Raw genomic sequence first — 14,789 nt, 5'->3', positions numbered from 1 at the left:
GCGGACGGCAGCAAACAGAGATGCATTATGTTGACGATCTGCGGTAGAGCCAGGGTGTGGTTGCATTCTGTGGCTGAAGGTCTATTGTTGTCTAACTGTGTGTTTGCGTGGCCAAAACAACACGCGCGCGCACACACTCAGGCCCGTCTGGTGATTACTGTGTAGCAACCTGGAAGACTGCATTCAGACCAAATCGGGCGTTGTGGCCATTGGCGCAGGGCAGCGCAGCGCTGTGGGCGAAGGGTTTTCATCCGCTTCAGTAACCTGCGTCCATTGTTCCCATAGTTTTAGACTGGCCTTTATTTTTCACTGTCTGCCTGTTGTACGGTACGAGGCACAAATAAATCATCATAATATTTGACTAAACAGCCTGAAAAATGACGTCTAATTGCTGCAGGACTGAGGATTTTTCAGGGTTGTTTTCACTAATTCTCTTCTCCTATTTATCCAACATCTCCTCCACTGACTCACAGTGATAACTAGGGATGCTCCAATACCACGTTTTTACAGAAGGAGTAGAATAAGTGTATTTGTGTTTCAGTACTACTCACTGATACGAGTACTTAATAAGCCCCTACACATTACAGAATTATTTGGATTTTTTAAGATTTTTCCACAGACGTTCTGTTACTTGAACAACATTCCTCACCATGTTTTTCTAGAACATGGGGTGACTGTCAGAAGTTTCACTGCAGTACCAACACAAAATTGTCATATACATACATACTGGTATCAGTGTTGTGGTGTGGGCACGTATTTATACTCATATGAGTATGAGTAAAAGTCAGATATTGAGTTTGCTTTGCAAGTGTTTATGTTTGTGAGCCTTTCCAATGGCTGTTTTTAGTCTGACACACACACACACACACACACACACACACACACACACACACACACACACTAATGGAGGCCACTAAACGCAACCAGCAGGAGACTGATGGGACCTATTGTATTTTTAATATAGCTGCGCTTCCCTTGTTTTGTGGCAGAAGGGGTGAGGAGAGGTGTTCACAGACTAGGCCACACAACTATCCCCCAACACACACACACACACACACACACACACCCTTTCTCTCTGTCCCATCCGCCCTGGCTGTGCCGCTGGGGGAGGAGGATCCGGAGCACTGGTGCAGTTTGATTGCACCGCGACGGTTGGGATGAGTCATAAATCAAGCTCATGACCTGTCCCAGCATCCAATCATCCCCCCTTCAATTCCATACGTCCCTGTGTACAGAGGCCCTGTTTTTTTTTTCTCTCCCCTTATCCCAGCCATGTCTGGCTTGCTCATACTGGGAATTGACTGGAACCCTTATTGTATTCAAATGAGGGACTGAGGTACCGAGGCGGATGGGAAGAGCTCTGTGGTTTTTACCTCCTGGGGTTTGGGGGGGCGGAGCTGGGGATGTGTGTTTGGGGGCGGGTTGGCCTGTCATGACGCTGAGTTTGAAGTGGAAATGTGTCATGACCTCTGACACACACGCACACACACATTGTCACCCCGCTTATCAGTGGTCGGACAGCTGTGTACCTGCTGACACGGTGTAATCTCATTGATCCTTTTACCAACAATGTTGAACTAGCGGTGGCCAGCAGAGCTGCAGCCACTGGACTCAGAGGAGCCTGCACTTAAAAAAGAAATAAGAGTTGAAAAAGAAAGCCTGCACTGTTGCATAGAGAGCACTGGTGTAATTTGAGTTTATTTCTATGCAAAACCTTTTAAAAAAAAAAAAAGTCACTTTATTTGATTCATTGGTGATTCAAATTTATACAAAAGTTGTATAGTTAGCCTCAGGATGCCCAACCTCAAATAGTGAACCTGTGAATGAGCATGTCTTCATCAGTGTATGTTTATAGTTGGTTGTTCTTGTTCATTTCCCATTTTCTATTTGCTGTGTTTAATCTGGTAGATTCGCACAAACGCTCTTCCGTCTGTCGCCTTCACTTGCTGAGCAGTTTCACTTCTACTCTTGCAAAACCGAGCTCCGCTAATAAAAACACGCTCTGTCTCTTTGTAGAGTCACATCTGAAGACCAAGGGGATCCAACCTAGCAACTGTCCCCCTGGTGAGCAGCCGTGGGACAAACCTCACAGCCTCATTGCCGGTGGACCAGGTCAGCAGCGCCATTTATTTTTTATTTTTTATGCTTCTTCTTGTTTGTCCAGCACTTTCTCGTCCCCCGCTCATCTTGGCAGTGGGCTGCTGTTTATCTGCCCGAGTCTGCCTCCTGCCTAGATGAAAGAAAAATGTTGGCTGCTGCTGCCAGCTCTGTAAGGTCAGGTCACTCAGACCTTGTGTTGATATGGATGATGCTCGAGGAGAATTCAAAGTAGAGGTGGCCCGGACCTGGTGCACTGTGCCTTCCCACACAATGAGCTGTGTGTTTGTGCAAGTGTGTATGTGTGTGTGTGATAGAGGTGCGTGACCCTTACACCGTCTGGAGCACAGTGATGAATGGGATTATTAGAGGAGGTGTGAGACTTCTTCATTGTTTGCTCTGTCTTTGCTCCGTCTTCAATCCGCACTTCGCTTTTTATTCTCTTTATCTTCCATCATTTTGCGGGAGTGTTTGAACATCTTCAGTACCGTCACCCAGAAATACTATCTTTGTGTGTGACAAGCATAGAATTTACAGCCCTCCACCGCAGCCTTCAGGATGGTGTGACGCCTCCCTCAGTGCTCCTCAGTTTCTCAGTTTCTCAGTTTAATGATTGAACAGCGAAGAGTCCCACACTAACCGTCACGCTTGCTGAAAATAGCCTCTGAAATAATGACTTGACTTTTGCCCAGAGGCCCAATCAATATGTCCAGGTAGTGTCGCCCTCATATTTAACCACAGTTAAAAGAAAATAAAAACAGTCTTCACTCCGACCCTCCCACTGTATTTAAAAAAAAAAAGAAAAGTCATGCTCTTTTCAAATGGTGATAAATTTTCAAGACCTTTTTAAACTTTTACGTTCCCCCATTGTGGAGTGCAACAGGAATAATTTAAAGCCGGCTCCTCCAGGTTCACCTTTAGCAGCGCGCGGGGCTTCTGAGGATCTCATTGTGTGTTCTCAGCAGGAGGCGGGAGGGGCGGGAGCTCAGAGGGAGGCGTTCCCTCCGTCTCGGAAGACTTTTTAACTCTGCACGAAGGAGATCGGGCGCCGCGCACTGAAATCCCCTGATGGGTAGAAGTCATCCGTAAAAGATGCGGGGGAGGGTTTGAGGATATTTTGAGAAGGTGACGACCTTCGCAGTTTTTCTTTTGGCTTTCAGGGCACCTGCTTTGTTTCTTCTTTCTCTCAACTCAAACTAAGTTTCAGTCAAATAAAGGCTGATTCCGTGAGTTTCTGCAATTCTACAGCAGATTCCTTCTTCTTTTTTTTTTAATCCATCCCTCTATCGCTCAAGTCACAAGTCACATGTCCTCTACGAACAAATGACTGACGTGTCCAGGTGGGATGAAGAAGAGCAGGATAATTCCTTTAACGATCCTCCCACTCCTGCCCTTAATAACCACGCACGTCCTTCGGCGACCTCTGGTCGACTTCCTGCTCAGTCGAACAGGCCCCAAGTGAGTCACAGTCACGCTCCTGTAATCTCTAGGACTGCAATTCACAATTATTTTTGTTGACTAATCTTGTCTATTATTTTTTTTGATTAGTCACGATTATCCTATTTATTTTCACCACCTATTTTCGACTTCTGTTTAACCTAACTTGCTTAAATCTTCACACCTGTGTTACACTGTTGTACTCTGACAGCATACGTTTTAAAACCAATATATCTAAATAATGACACACAAAGCATTTATCTGTGAAATTGTTGTTATATTTTTTCAACGTAAATTATCATGGGTAAATTAATTCACGATTTAAAGGTTATATGCAATGTTTATCACAGTTATATACTTGAAACAGATTTCTTACAACTTTTATACCGAAATACGAAATACGAACGATCGTTTGCTAAGCTAGCTTGTTCCAGGGTTTTTCGACGTACAAAAAAATGTATCATGTACTTCATAGGCTGATGATTAATTAACAAATAAGCATGTCTTTAAAAAAAAAATATATATATATATTCTTGTTGCCGACGCTCCCCTGTGATGGGGACGTTGCTCAGCTCCCTCCACCTCTCTCTCCACGTCGGCTGTGCTGGAACCAGCACGCCACGCTTCAGTCAACGAGGGCAGGCCGAACCCCCGGGGTGGTCCTGCCGCGGCAGAGCACGTAGAGATTTCCTCATGGCTTCAGACAGCGTCACGGCTTTTAGTGCCACGTTACAGCGAGAGGTAACTCGCCGGAGCTTTCACGGTGTTGCGTTCGATTATGTGACACACTCGCACAAATACCGTCCTCCCCTCCGGCGTTACAGTATGAGCTCGCACGGATACGTAGGATCCACATCCACGCCAATATCCTGCTACCCCTGTGCCTGCCTGACACACACACACACAAACACACACACACACACACACACACACTAGCAGATGCATTAAGCGTCTGGCCTCCACCCCCTTTGCTAGATCCAGAAATCCCAGGTACATTTGCATGGTGGCGTAAAAGCTTCTATGAATCTCTGCAGCAGGTCCAGGGTTGAACATGAGTCAAGTCTTTTTATTTTTTTAGGTGCCAACTAAAGTCTGAAAATAAAGTAAAGAAATTTGTTTAAAAGTGGGCTTTTTGCTTTGTTTTATATGTTTACTGAAAAGAAAAAAAGGGAACTCAGATTTGCAGCGGCCCCTGACTTTGTGTTGTCTGTTGTTACTCACCTTGCGTATCACTTCATTACGTGAGTCACCAGTGTGGGAGTGCCCGAGGCTCTTCACAGCTTCATGAGTTGTCATCACCTCGGCTTCGCTGTCTTCCGCTCTGATAGGATCATGATGATTTAAAAAAAAAAAAAAAATGTTTTTTACTGCCGCTGCTTTGTCAGTGTCGATGTTGACTCGTTTTTTTTGCTACCCGCCAGACACTTTTGCGGCCTCAAACTGTTTTACAATCTCATTCTCACCCGTCGTGTATTACATAACAATCAGGTTCCAGCAGCGGCGTGCAAAAACACACAAACACGCGCACACGCACAGACCTACACCCTAATGTTTTATTGAGGCAACACTATGGAAAAGCAGCATTAAAGCACAACTGGACCACAAAGGGGCTCTTTGTGTTGCAGCCGGTTTTTACACACGAGGCATTCAGGGGAGGACCAGACAACACAGCAGCCACACTAACATTTACCCTTCACTCTCACTGCTCTGCCCTTGTTGTCGCCCAGGCACTCACAGAAAGCAGCCTTTATTCGTCCCCCAAGTGTGTGTGTATGTGTGTGTGTGCGTGTGCGTGTGTATACGTCTGCCCTGCCCCACTACGGGTGCACGCTCGCCCTGCCTTGCGAAATCACCTCCGCGACCCCTCCTGCAAGAACTCTGCCGTTTAACGTCATCCCACGACTTCGACCAGCAGCAGCAGCAGCTCACACTTAACCTGCTGCTGGGGAGGGAAAAAAGACCAGTGTTGTGAGGAAAAGAGGATTATGGTGGACAGAGTAGAAGGCGTATTGTGAATGAGTGCTCGGGGGAGGTTGGGGTTGGGGTTGGGGAGGTGGTGAGGGGCTGAATTTTGGGAACAGTTGTTCAGTGTTTCAGGGTTGCTGCTACAGGCTGAGCCGCCGCTGATCTCGGAGCAGCAAGGCCAGACGGCCGCCGCCGCCTGAGGCCTGAATGTGCACTTTTTATTTGTCATGCAGAGAACAAGCAGCAAAAAAAAAAAAAAATTCTAGACGCACAGTGGCTTTTGTATTTTGTCGTTGGACGTCCTTGAAGAGTCTGCAGCGCCCAGGCTGTTGGATGAACTCGAAGGGATCTGCATATGGCACGGTTGAAATACTGTTGTCGCACAGTGTTTTTTGTTTAATTTAGTTTTTTTTTCACAGTTTTGTGTTACCCTTACAAAAGTTGTGGCCTCTAAATAACTTTTTGTTCATAGGCAATAATAATAATAATACATTTTTTTGCTGTTGTTGTTAGATTTGTGTCCCTCACAAAGACTAAAGAGAAATTCCAGACCATTACATGTGAGCCAAGGTTTCGTGAATACGGACGACTTCATCGTGACTTGCTGGTTTTTTGCTTCCGCTCAGCAGCATGTTGAGGTGTTTCTTTGCCCTCGCAATTTCAGTGACTCACCTTCTTCTGTTTTTCTATACCTTGGCTTCGACCGACTGCATTAACCTGCCACGATTCGTCCCACTGCTTCGCTCGGCTGTTGTTCGGCTAACCATTAACATCTCCGCATCATAGCCAAGAATGCTCTTAGTTATACACCAGCGTTAATGATTTCTTGTCTTGTCTAGTCGAGCCCCTGAAGGACTTGGACTTGTTTGGTCAGTGACTCAGGGTTCAGCCGATCCAACAAAGCCTCCAGAAGCTCTCTTCCGGTTCTGCGGCGAGCCAAACACACCAGACTGTGTGTGGCGACTTGTAGATTCAACGAGGAGGAATCAGCGCACATTGACCTCTGAATGCCTAATGAATTATTCCGTCTTCTGGCTAAGCAGGAATGAATTGCGTTGCCTCGACTTGCGTCTGCCGTCTTGAATTTGTGTCTTGTTGACTCCCCACTCCTGCGTTCTGAGCTCTGGAAGCTCTGGAAGCTCTGGAAGCTCTGGATCCCAACTGTAAACAGCCTCCCCGTCTCCTGTCGCCTGCTTTTTTTTTTTTGTTTTGTTTTTTAAAGCTGACAGCTTTTTGTGCATTGCAGTTGCAATATTAATGCCGGTGCGTCAGGCTCTGTTCTCAGTGATAAAAGAAGACTCTCGAGTGTCTTGAGATTGATTTCACGTACAATATTTATTATGAACCAAATTGAGCGTATAATCCTATAGTCCATCTGAAATGTACTCGGTCTAAAGCATTCATGGTAATTAAAAAAAACAAAAAACAATGCTGCCGTAATTAATCCGCGCAGTGAGTGAATTTAAACGGAACATAACATATGGGGATCATCCCTGACACGCAGCAATTTATCTCTCTGGCTTCACTCCCGCACACACACACGTGTGTCAAATTGTTCCAGTTTGTTCATTATTTAGTTCAAACTCCAGCCAGCTCTGTAGTAAATGCATCACCCTCTCATTACCCTGCTGCCGCAGCAGACTTGCATGCAAAAGCAGCAGATCATTAAAATTTAGGCGAGGTTGGGTTTTTGGCTGCTTTGCTTCCGTTTTGTTTCCCAACACACAATCAATACGAGACAGGAAGCGAAGTCCCTCGTGTCGCTCTCTTGTTGAATTTAAACAGCCACAACAATCCCCTCCTCTTTTATTTTTTTTTTATTTTGTGACTTGAGTACTGGTCCAGTTCTTGGAGTTAACATTGCACTGCTGGCATGAAATCCTCCACTGCAAGGCCAAAGCAGCATTAACAAGCTGTCGGAGCCCGAGGGTGTACACGCGTGTGCGTGTGTCTGTGTGTGAGTGTGTGTCTCCCTCCTCTCCTGCGACTGGAGTCATGAATATGGAGGAGCTCCTGGCTTTGTTCAGTCACTCACACGCAGCATCAAACCAGAGATGAGAGCGGCGGAGTGGGAGCGGCGCCGCGGCCCCGGCCCGGCTCGATTCCAACCCTGAACCAGCACTTTATCTGCTGAGGCCAAGACCAGCGCAGGTGGAGGTGAAGTGATCCTGGCCGGGGGGAGGGGTGGCTCTGACAGGGGTGGGCAGACCCCAGAATCACAAATTCCAATGGATTCAATTTGCTTTACAACATGATTTTGCAGTTATTTGTATTTAACATTCTTTGCCGTCAATATATAGAGAGTAGTATCAGTAGAATTATTCTAGAAGGCCAACTGTCAAAGACCCTTTCTTGTTGTCGGGAAGGTTGACTTTTTAATGGAGGCTATTATTATTCAGCCCATTATTTTTCCCCCTCCTTTCCTTGACAGATGTAGTGCCTTCCCTCAGCCAAATGTGAATTCGTTATCAGCCAGCCTGCTCGTCCTCGCTGAGCGCTCACCGCCTTCAGTCTGCTTCAGACAAGAGTCTGCGTGGAACCAGTGACAGCCCGAAATGCCTCGGAGTGGATTCCGTCTGAGAAATGTGTGCTGTTCTTCTGCCTGCTACACTTGACTGCCTTTGAGACTGTGGTGCGCACAGATTTCTGGGGGTGGTTTTTGCAGGCAGTGTGGTGCATTTTATTTTATTTTTATTGCTAGAGGTCACGTGAGAGTCGATTGTTTTCATGTCACTTTGATATACAAGGTTGTTAAAACTCTATTCTCGCCGCTATTAAGATTAATTCCCTTTTTTAATAGGACGTGGCAGTAAACGGGCTTGTCCTTGACCGATAAACATTACTTGTTTGTCCTTCATTGTCACCTTGTTAATTAGACGCGTCGCAGTGATCAGTGTTTTTTGTTATTGGGCTGCGTCGTTTTTTGTCTTGTTTTCCTGCAAAATCTTTATAGGTGGTGCAATGGTTAGCGCTGCCACCTCATTGGAAGAAGGTTGTGGGTTTGATTTCATGCCTGGCCCTGTGTCTGCGTGGGTTCTGTCCGGGTTCTCCTCCAGCTTCCTCCCGCAGTCCAAAAACATGCATGTGAGGTGAATTGTAAACTCTAAATTGTCCGTAGGTGTGTATGTGAGTGCAAATGGCTGTTTTTCTCTATGTGGCCCTGTGATGAACTGGCGACTTGTCCGCCCTGGTAGAGGCTCCAGTAGACCCCCCAAGTCTGAGCACGGGAAGAAGCGGGTATTAAAAATGGATGGATGGATGGATTTTTATAGATTCATTTGCTCTACCTTCTCAAGTCAGCCCCTCAATGATGTGTGTGTGTGTGTGTGTGTGTGTGTGTGTGTGTGTGTGTGTGTGTGTGTGTGTGTGTGTGTGTGTGTGTGTGTGTGTGTGTGTGTGTGTGTGTGTGTGTGTGTGTGTGTGAGCTGTTCAGGTTGAGGTTGGCTGATGTGTCCCTGGTGCCTCCCAGATATCTAGTGCACTAAATATCTGTACTCATCGACGACTCATGCAAAGGCCAACAGCCAATCCAGGAAATTTTGCATCATGTTGGACTTTTGACTTTTGGAAGTTCAGGCCTGACATAACATTGTGTTTTCTTTATTTTAAACGTTACCACCTTTGTTTATAAATTCCGAGGCAACATTCGTGAATAGAGTTTTGCGGCGGAGCCTCTGTTGACTTGCTGAATAATTTAGCGAGGCCTCTTTGTACCCTAAACGACACAGCAACTCGCCTTTCAGATGTTTTTGCCATTCATGCGTTCACTCCAATTTCTTTTTACTTGTTGGCTGTGGTTGAGGCAGCGGTTCCCCTCTCTTCCCAGCTGAGCGTCAGCTCGGCGGTGTAAAGGAAAGGACGGGAGGAAATAGCTCTCGCCGTTCGCACTTTCTTCCCCCGTTAGTGGACACGCTGCATTCTTCCTGACTGCGTCTGCATAGTTTCCCCCCCCCCGGCCATAATCAGCGAGTGGGAGCGCAGGCTATAATTTTGCCCGCAAAAACGTTGCCTCGTGAAAACACAACGTATTTCTGCATGCATGAACTTAAAAAAAAAAAAAAAAAACAATTAAAAAAAAAAATCTGAGTGAGCTGATGCGAGACAGTGACTTTACGCCGTTTAAAGTGAGCGTGATGGGAGCTGAGTACACAGCCCAGCGGAGCAGAGACGCATCACAGGCTGTAGCTTCTGTCTGCATCTTGAGGTTAAAATAAATAAATGAAAAGCTCAGTTTGAATCGGCCTCAGTGTTTTGCCAGCAGGGCCTTGGTCGGCTTGGAGAGCGCCGAGCAGCGCTGCTGCACGCTGTGAATCATGACCAACAGTCTTTCCATCGCAAGCTTGCAGTTCGGGGAAGAGCCGTGTCATAATAACCCCCCAAAAACGAAATCCCCAAAGTGATTTTTCAGCTGATTTTATTTTGTCGACAAAGTGGGAAAAACAAGCACTCTCCAGAATGCACAAAAAAACTAGAGGTGCAAGGCCCAGGAAACACTGTCGAAAATATAGAAAGGCCAGCAGCACTCAAGTGGAACAATTCTTTTATTTGTCTCACTGGCAGCCACAGGACCAACACCACAGACGCGTTTCGACTTAGGTCTTCCTCAGTGTGTGTGATCCTACAGGCAATGACACTCAAAGTTAACCAAGAGGATCTTTTTTTCGTGCACCTGTGCTTTTCGCTTTTCATCTGAATAATTTATTGCCCTCCGAACTAAATCTCTGCGCCTGCGTTTTTATACTCACTTTTCTGTTCAACAGAGACAGTAGGCAGGCCTGCAGGCCTGCACTGGTGTCTGCTGTGGGCAGTGGCGGGGCGGTCGGCACACAGCGCGCCAGTGTCAGAGGTCGTGTTTGGGCTAATTTGCTTCGGGCTAAGTGCCGTCCTGCCCACAGGAGCACCGGCAGAAACAGCCAAACTATTCACTGCACTGATCTTTTTTCCCCCCCAACTTCCTGAGGCTGTGACTGGCTGGCGGCGTTCTCGCCCACTCTCATGCAAGCGCGATGTTGTGCTTCTTTCTTTTTAATCAGTTTAACAGGTATGGCCGCGTCTCCGCGGAAGCACTCGGACCCTTGAAAAGTTGAACAGCGGGTGCGGGAGTCTCGGCGTTAAGCCGCTAATGATAACCTGTGGGTCCCCGCCCTGCTCTCTTCCTTTGTGTCCCCCTTGGACAGCTGCCATCCTCAGTGACTGTCCACAGCAACACAATGACACACTGGGACTGATCTCTCTCCCTATTCCTCTCTCTCGCTCTCTCCCTCTCACACACACACACACACACACACACACACACGCACCACTCTATATTTAGCCCAGCCCAGTGTGGCGCAGAGGTTACTGTTCTCCTATTGACCAGCCAGTTTGATGTGCAGACACTTTGACTTCTGCTTTCTGGTAAGGTTTGAAACTTTAAAGTGCAGGACATTCAAAACAGAAATGTGTGGCTTGGGGTAGACAAACTCTGTGTTATCTGTTAGTTTTTTTTTGTTAGTTTTTTTTTTACTCCAACAGGTTTAACATTTTCAATTTGAGGTTTTAGCCTCGTAAAACCAAAAAAAGAATGGATAAGGATTTAATTTCATTGCGTTGCCTATGAACAAACATGCCTGTTCCGTTCACTGGCATGATGTAGGTCAGGGTAGCGTGTCTTCGCCCAGACTTGCCTCATCACCACACGGTGGTGTTTTCCAGCCCTCCTGCTACGTTCAAGGCCACCGCCGATACTTCCCTCTCACTCCCAGGACAGAAGATTTGAGCGGTGCCGGTGACTCAACCTTCTATCGCTTCCACCTCCCGAGCACCATCCTACATAATCTATGACGTGTACGTTGCCTGCCACACCTGTCTGCGTGTGAGTTACGATCCAGAGAAACGCAACAGACTCTAATAGCTTCCTGTCTGGCAGCTGCGAGTCTTTATGGAAGCCCCTTCCGACTCGCTACCTGCTCTCATGTGTGACCTTTAACATCTAATTCCGACAGAGACTGTAGCCCCTTCATCATGCTGACAGGCTCAAAGGACTATTGTCTCCTGATTATCACCATTATCGTTGATATTTCGACAATGGTGGCAATCAGAAAACAAAGCACAACGCACGATTAGTTAAAACTGTGGTTCTGTTTGAATTGTCCGATCTTGCCTAATTTTCTTACTTTAGTTTCACAGCTGGCACGTAAATCAGTGATCTGAGGCGGAAGAATGATGAATGTTCCCAATGTAGAAGCTGTGCTGCTGTTTTCCATTATTTTTTAATCCTTTCAAGCAGATGGTACGTCAGATGAATTCATTTTCAAATGACACAGTGATATTTTACAAATTTACAAAACTAAAGATAAAGAAAAACGTTGCATTACATTGTGTATCTAAACTTTTGATTGCGGTTCATTTTATTATATATACATATTTACAAACGGTAAGCATGCTTTGTAAGCTGCCACTTGCAGTCAGCTTCACATAAGGCGTCAGCGTTACATCACCGGGAGGGAAACGGGAAAAGCAACGTTTCTCCACCGGCTACTGAGAACCGCCCCAACGCGGAGAAGATCCCTGCGACCTGGATATCCGTTCTCTCTTGTGTCCAGGCCCGACCTCGGTCACCCCCAGGGTGATTTCTTCTGGGCCATAAAGTTTAACAGCCATGGGAACTTCCTCCAGCCGCCCAGCTCCTCTCCGGAACAAGTGGCTCTCCCCTCTGACTACTGAAACGTGCCCACAAGAGCTCGCTGTCACGTCAGCGAGGGACTCGGGCCCTTAAATGGGGCTGATCAGGGGCACCCGGGAGACCTTCACGTCTCTGTTTCTACGAGGACAGTTTCCGGAAGACGGCACTAAGCGATGATCCTCCCCTCCCACTCTTCCTCTTCCTCCTCCGTCCGCCCGTCCGTCCTCTCCCTTTCTGTCTTTCTGCGAAGTTCATCGTCCGAGGAGGAATGTGTTCTTTCTAGATGGCCGGCCATTGTCTAGGGCTCCCTCTATAAATAACTTCTTGTCAGCCGGCCAGTTGAGCTGTCCGGCCACGGAGCTCTGAGCGGGGAAAAGCACCATGTGAAATCCGACACTTTATATAGGCGCTGCATGAAGAAGGAAAATGAAAAGAAAAGAAAATGTCGCCAAGAAGACCAACTTCTGATTTATCTAATATTCGAGATGGATGTTGGTTGATGTTGTTCCAATGAGAGAAGCGTAAATCTTCCAGTTTGCCATAAACACGTCTGTCGGTGGCTTTAAGTGTGCAGCCAGATTACGCGGGGCGGGCCGAGTGATACAGCTGCTCTTGTTATGACTGATATTTATAGGTACTAAAAAGTGCAGGGTGGCCAAAAGTTGCAAACAGACATTTGCTGCGCCACATGACGTCGGATCAGCCGTCTGAGTTTGTGCCCCTCTGTCACCACCAACCAGCCATTCCCAGTTTTATTTTTCCCCTCTGCTAAAACCGACCCGGATCCTTTGGTGAAATATCAGACATTTGGACATTCTCTTCACCCTTCCCGTCACTTTGTGACACTTTCTGTAGCAGCGGTGGGACGTGGACGGCTGCTGTTTGTGTAATGGAACACCGGGAGGCCCTCGGAGCTACTAAAGCGTCCTTTGTAAACACTGTTTGTTGATGTAACGGCAAAGACTGATGGCAGATGGCTGCACCCACTCAAGCTCAGTTCAGATATTGCTGAGTTTGTGTGTGAGAGTGTGTGTGTGTGTGTGTTTATTTGTTTAAAGGCCACAGAGGAGGGCCACTCATTATATCCGCGTGTCTTTGCCTGTGTGTTTACGGACGCAGTTGTGTCGCTAATTAGAAACTTGCTTTATTCCCCCGCCCCCCCACCCCCCCCGACCCCCCCCACTTGTTTCTGCAAATAAGTGAGGGTGTGTGTGTGTGTGAGAGAGAGAGAGAGAATGGGGCATTCTGGGTACTGTAATTAATGGCCACCCCCCCACCCACCATACTCCCTCACTCTGTCCTTCTCTCATTATCACTGCCGGTCACATTCCATCTCTTCTCAGTGAGCGCTCAGGCTTGCGAGCACTTGTTTTGCGCTGCTTTTTCTTGTCTCCCCCCACTCCCTCCTCTCTTCCCCTCCACCCACCATGCGTGGTCCCCCCCTTTCACTATTGTCTTCTGTAACCCCGTTTCTGTCCGCTAATGCTACTCGGCCGCCTCCATTCACTTCAGATATGCTCCCCCTCACTCCCCGGCTCCTCTTCCTGCCCTGGTCTCCTCCTAAATGTGGGATAGTTGGGTTGAAAGTGAAAGAAAGGCTGAACTCAGTGAAGCGGGTGGAGGCTCAGCTGAATGTGCCCCACTGTAGTGGCTGTTATGTGACGCCTGTGGCCCCCCCCGACTGTGTGGTGGGTTCACTTTCTGGACTTCTACCCTGCTCGTCCCGTCAGTCACATGAGATGCGGCCCTACAGTATATTATGCAGGTTTCGACCATTTTCCACGAGAGCACGTCTGTCAGAACACGTCACCAGGAATGTTCGAAATTGACTTTTTGCCAATGTCCGATATTGTCAAAACACCTAATTACCGTTTCATCATGGGGTTTTCATTATCGGAGGAAAGAAACGATAACGATCCGGATATTACAGAATTCTGTTAATATTGGCCGACTGATACGATCAGTCATCCCTACACATCGGCCAGCCTTACCGTTCTCTCCCCTCTCGTCCCTGTCTCCTCCCACAGCAGTTTTGAGTCCATTACCTGAAAGCAAAGAGACACCTAATGCAATAATATCCACAACACATTTGGTCGCCGCCTCCACTCATCCAACAAACACCCAACTTTGGAGAGGGAAAAATAGGCTTCTGCTCTGGCCGAGATGTGATTTTTCACGTGGTGGAATCGAATCAGGAGTCCATTTCCTCGTTCTCGTGTGTCTGTAGCCCTGAATGAAGTTTTGCCTCTATTGGATTATTTTCCGCAGTAGAGACAAAACCTCCCTATAAAGTCCCGAGAAGCCGTAACCTGGCTGGCTGGTTTTGAGTGATTTCAGTGAAGTGGACATTACAAGCCTTGCTAATATATGATACACCTTCAGCAGGAAGCAGCAGAAACGCCCTTTATTTGTCGCTCGTGCCAGTCGTGATTATCTCTGGGTCGCACCTTCCTGGATTGTCTGCACAGAGCTGGAAATTTTCTTTCCAGCAAGGAGCCGTTGCTCTGCTGACTGAAGGGTTCAGACTCTTTAGCCCCTGAAATACTGAAGCTTCTCCTTGTCCCCTCCCACAGTGGTGGAAGTCTCCTTTTCAAAGCGACAAGTCCACCACTTCTGTCCAAAGTAG

General features: G+C 47.2%; 1 protein-coding gene across 2 annotated transcripts in view; it reads left to right on the top strand.

Moving 5' to 3' along the window:
* Positions 1-14,789, top strand: part of plxnb1b (plexin b1b) — a 73,013-nt gene that overhangs the window by 26,140 nt on the left and 32,084 nt on the right. For both annotated transcript variants that reach the window (XM_076024734.1, XM_076024735.1), the window contains exon 2: positions 2,017-2,112. The gene's annotated coding sequence lies outside the window, so the exon portion shown is untranslated. The remainder of the gene's footprint in view (positions 1-2,016; positions 2,113-14,789) is intronic.

Source organism: Nelusetta ayraudi, unplaced genomic scaffold (assembly GCF_046127955.1).
Source record: "Nelusetta ayraudi isolate G7.1 ecotype Tasmania unplaced genomic scaffold, CSIRO-AGI_Nayr_v1 ptg000017l, whole genome shotgun sequence".
Lineage (NCBI taxonomy): Eukaryota > Metazoa > Chordata > Actinopteri > Tetraodontiformes > Monacanthidae > Nelusetta > Nelusetta ayraudi.
This window is presented reverse-complemented; position numbering and strand designations above follow the sequence as displayed.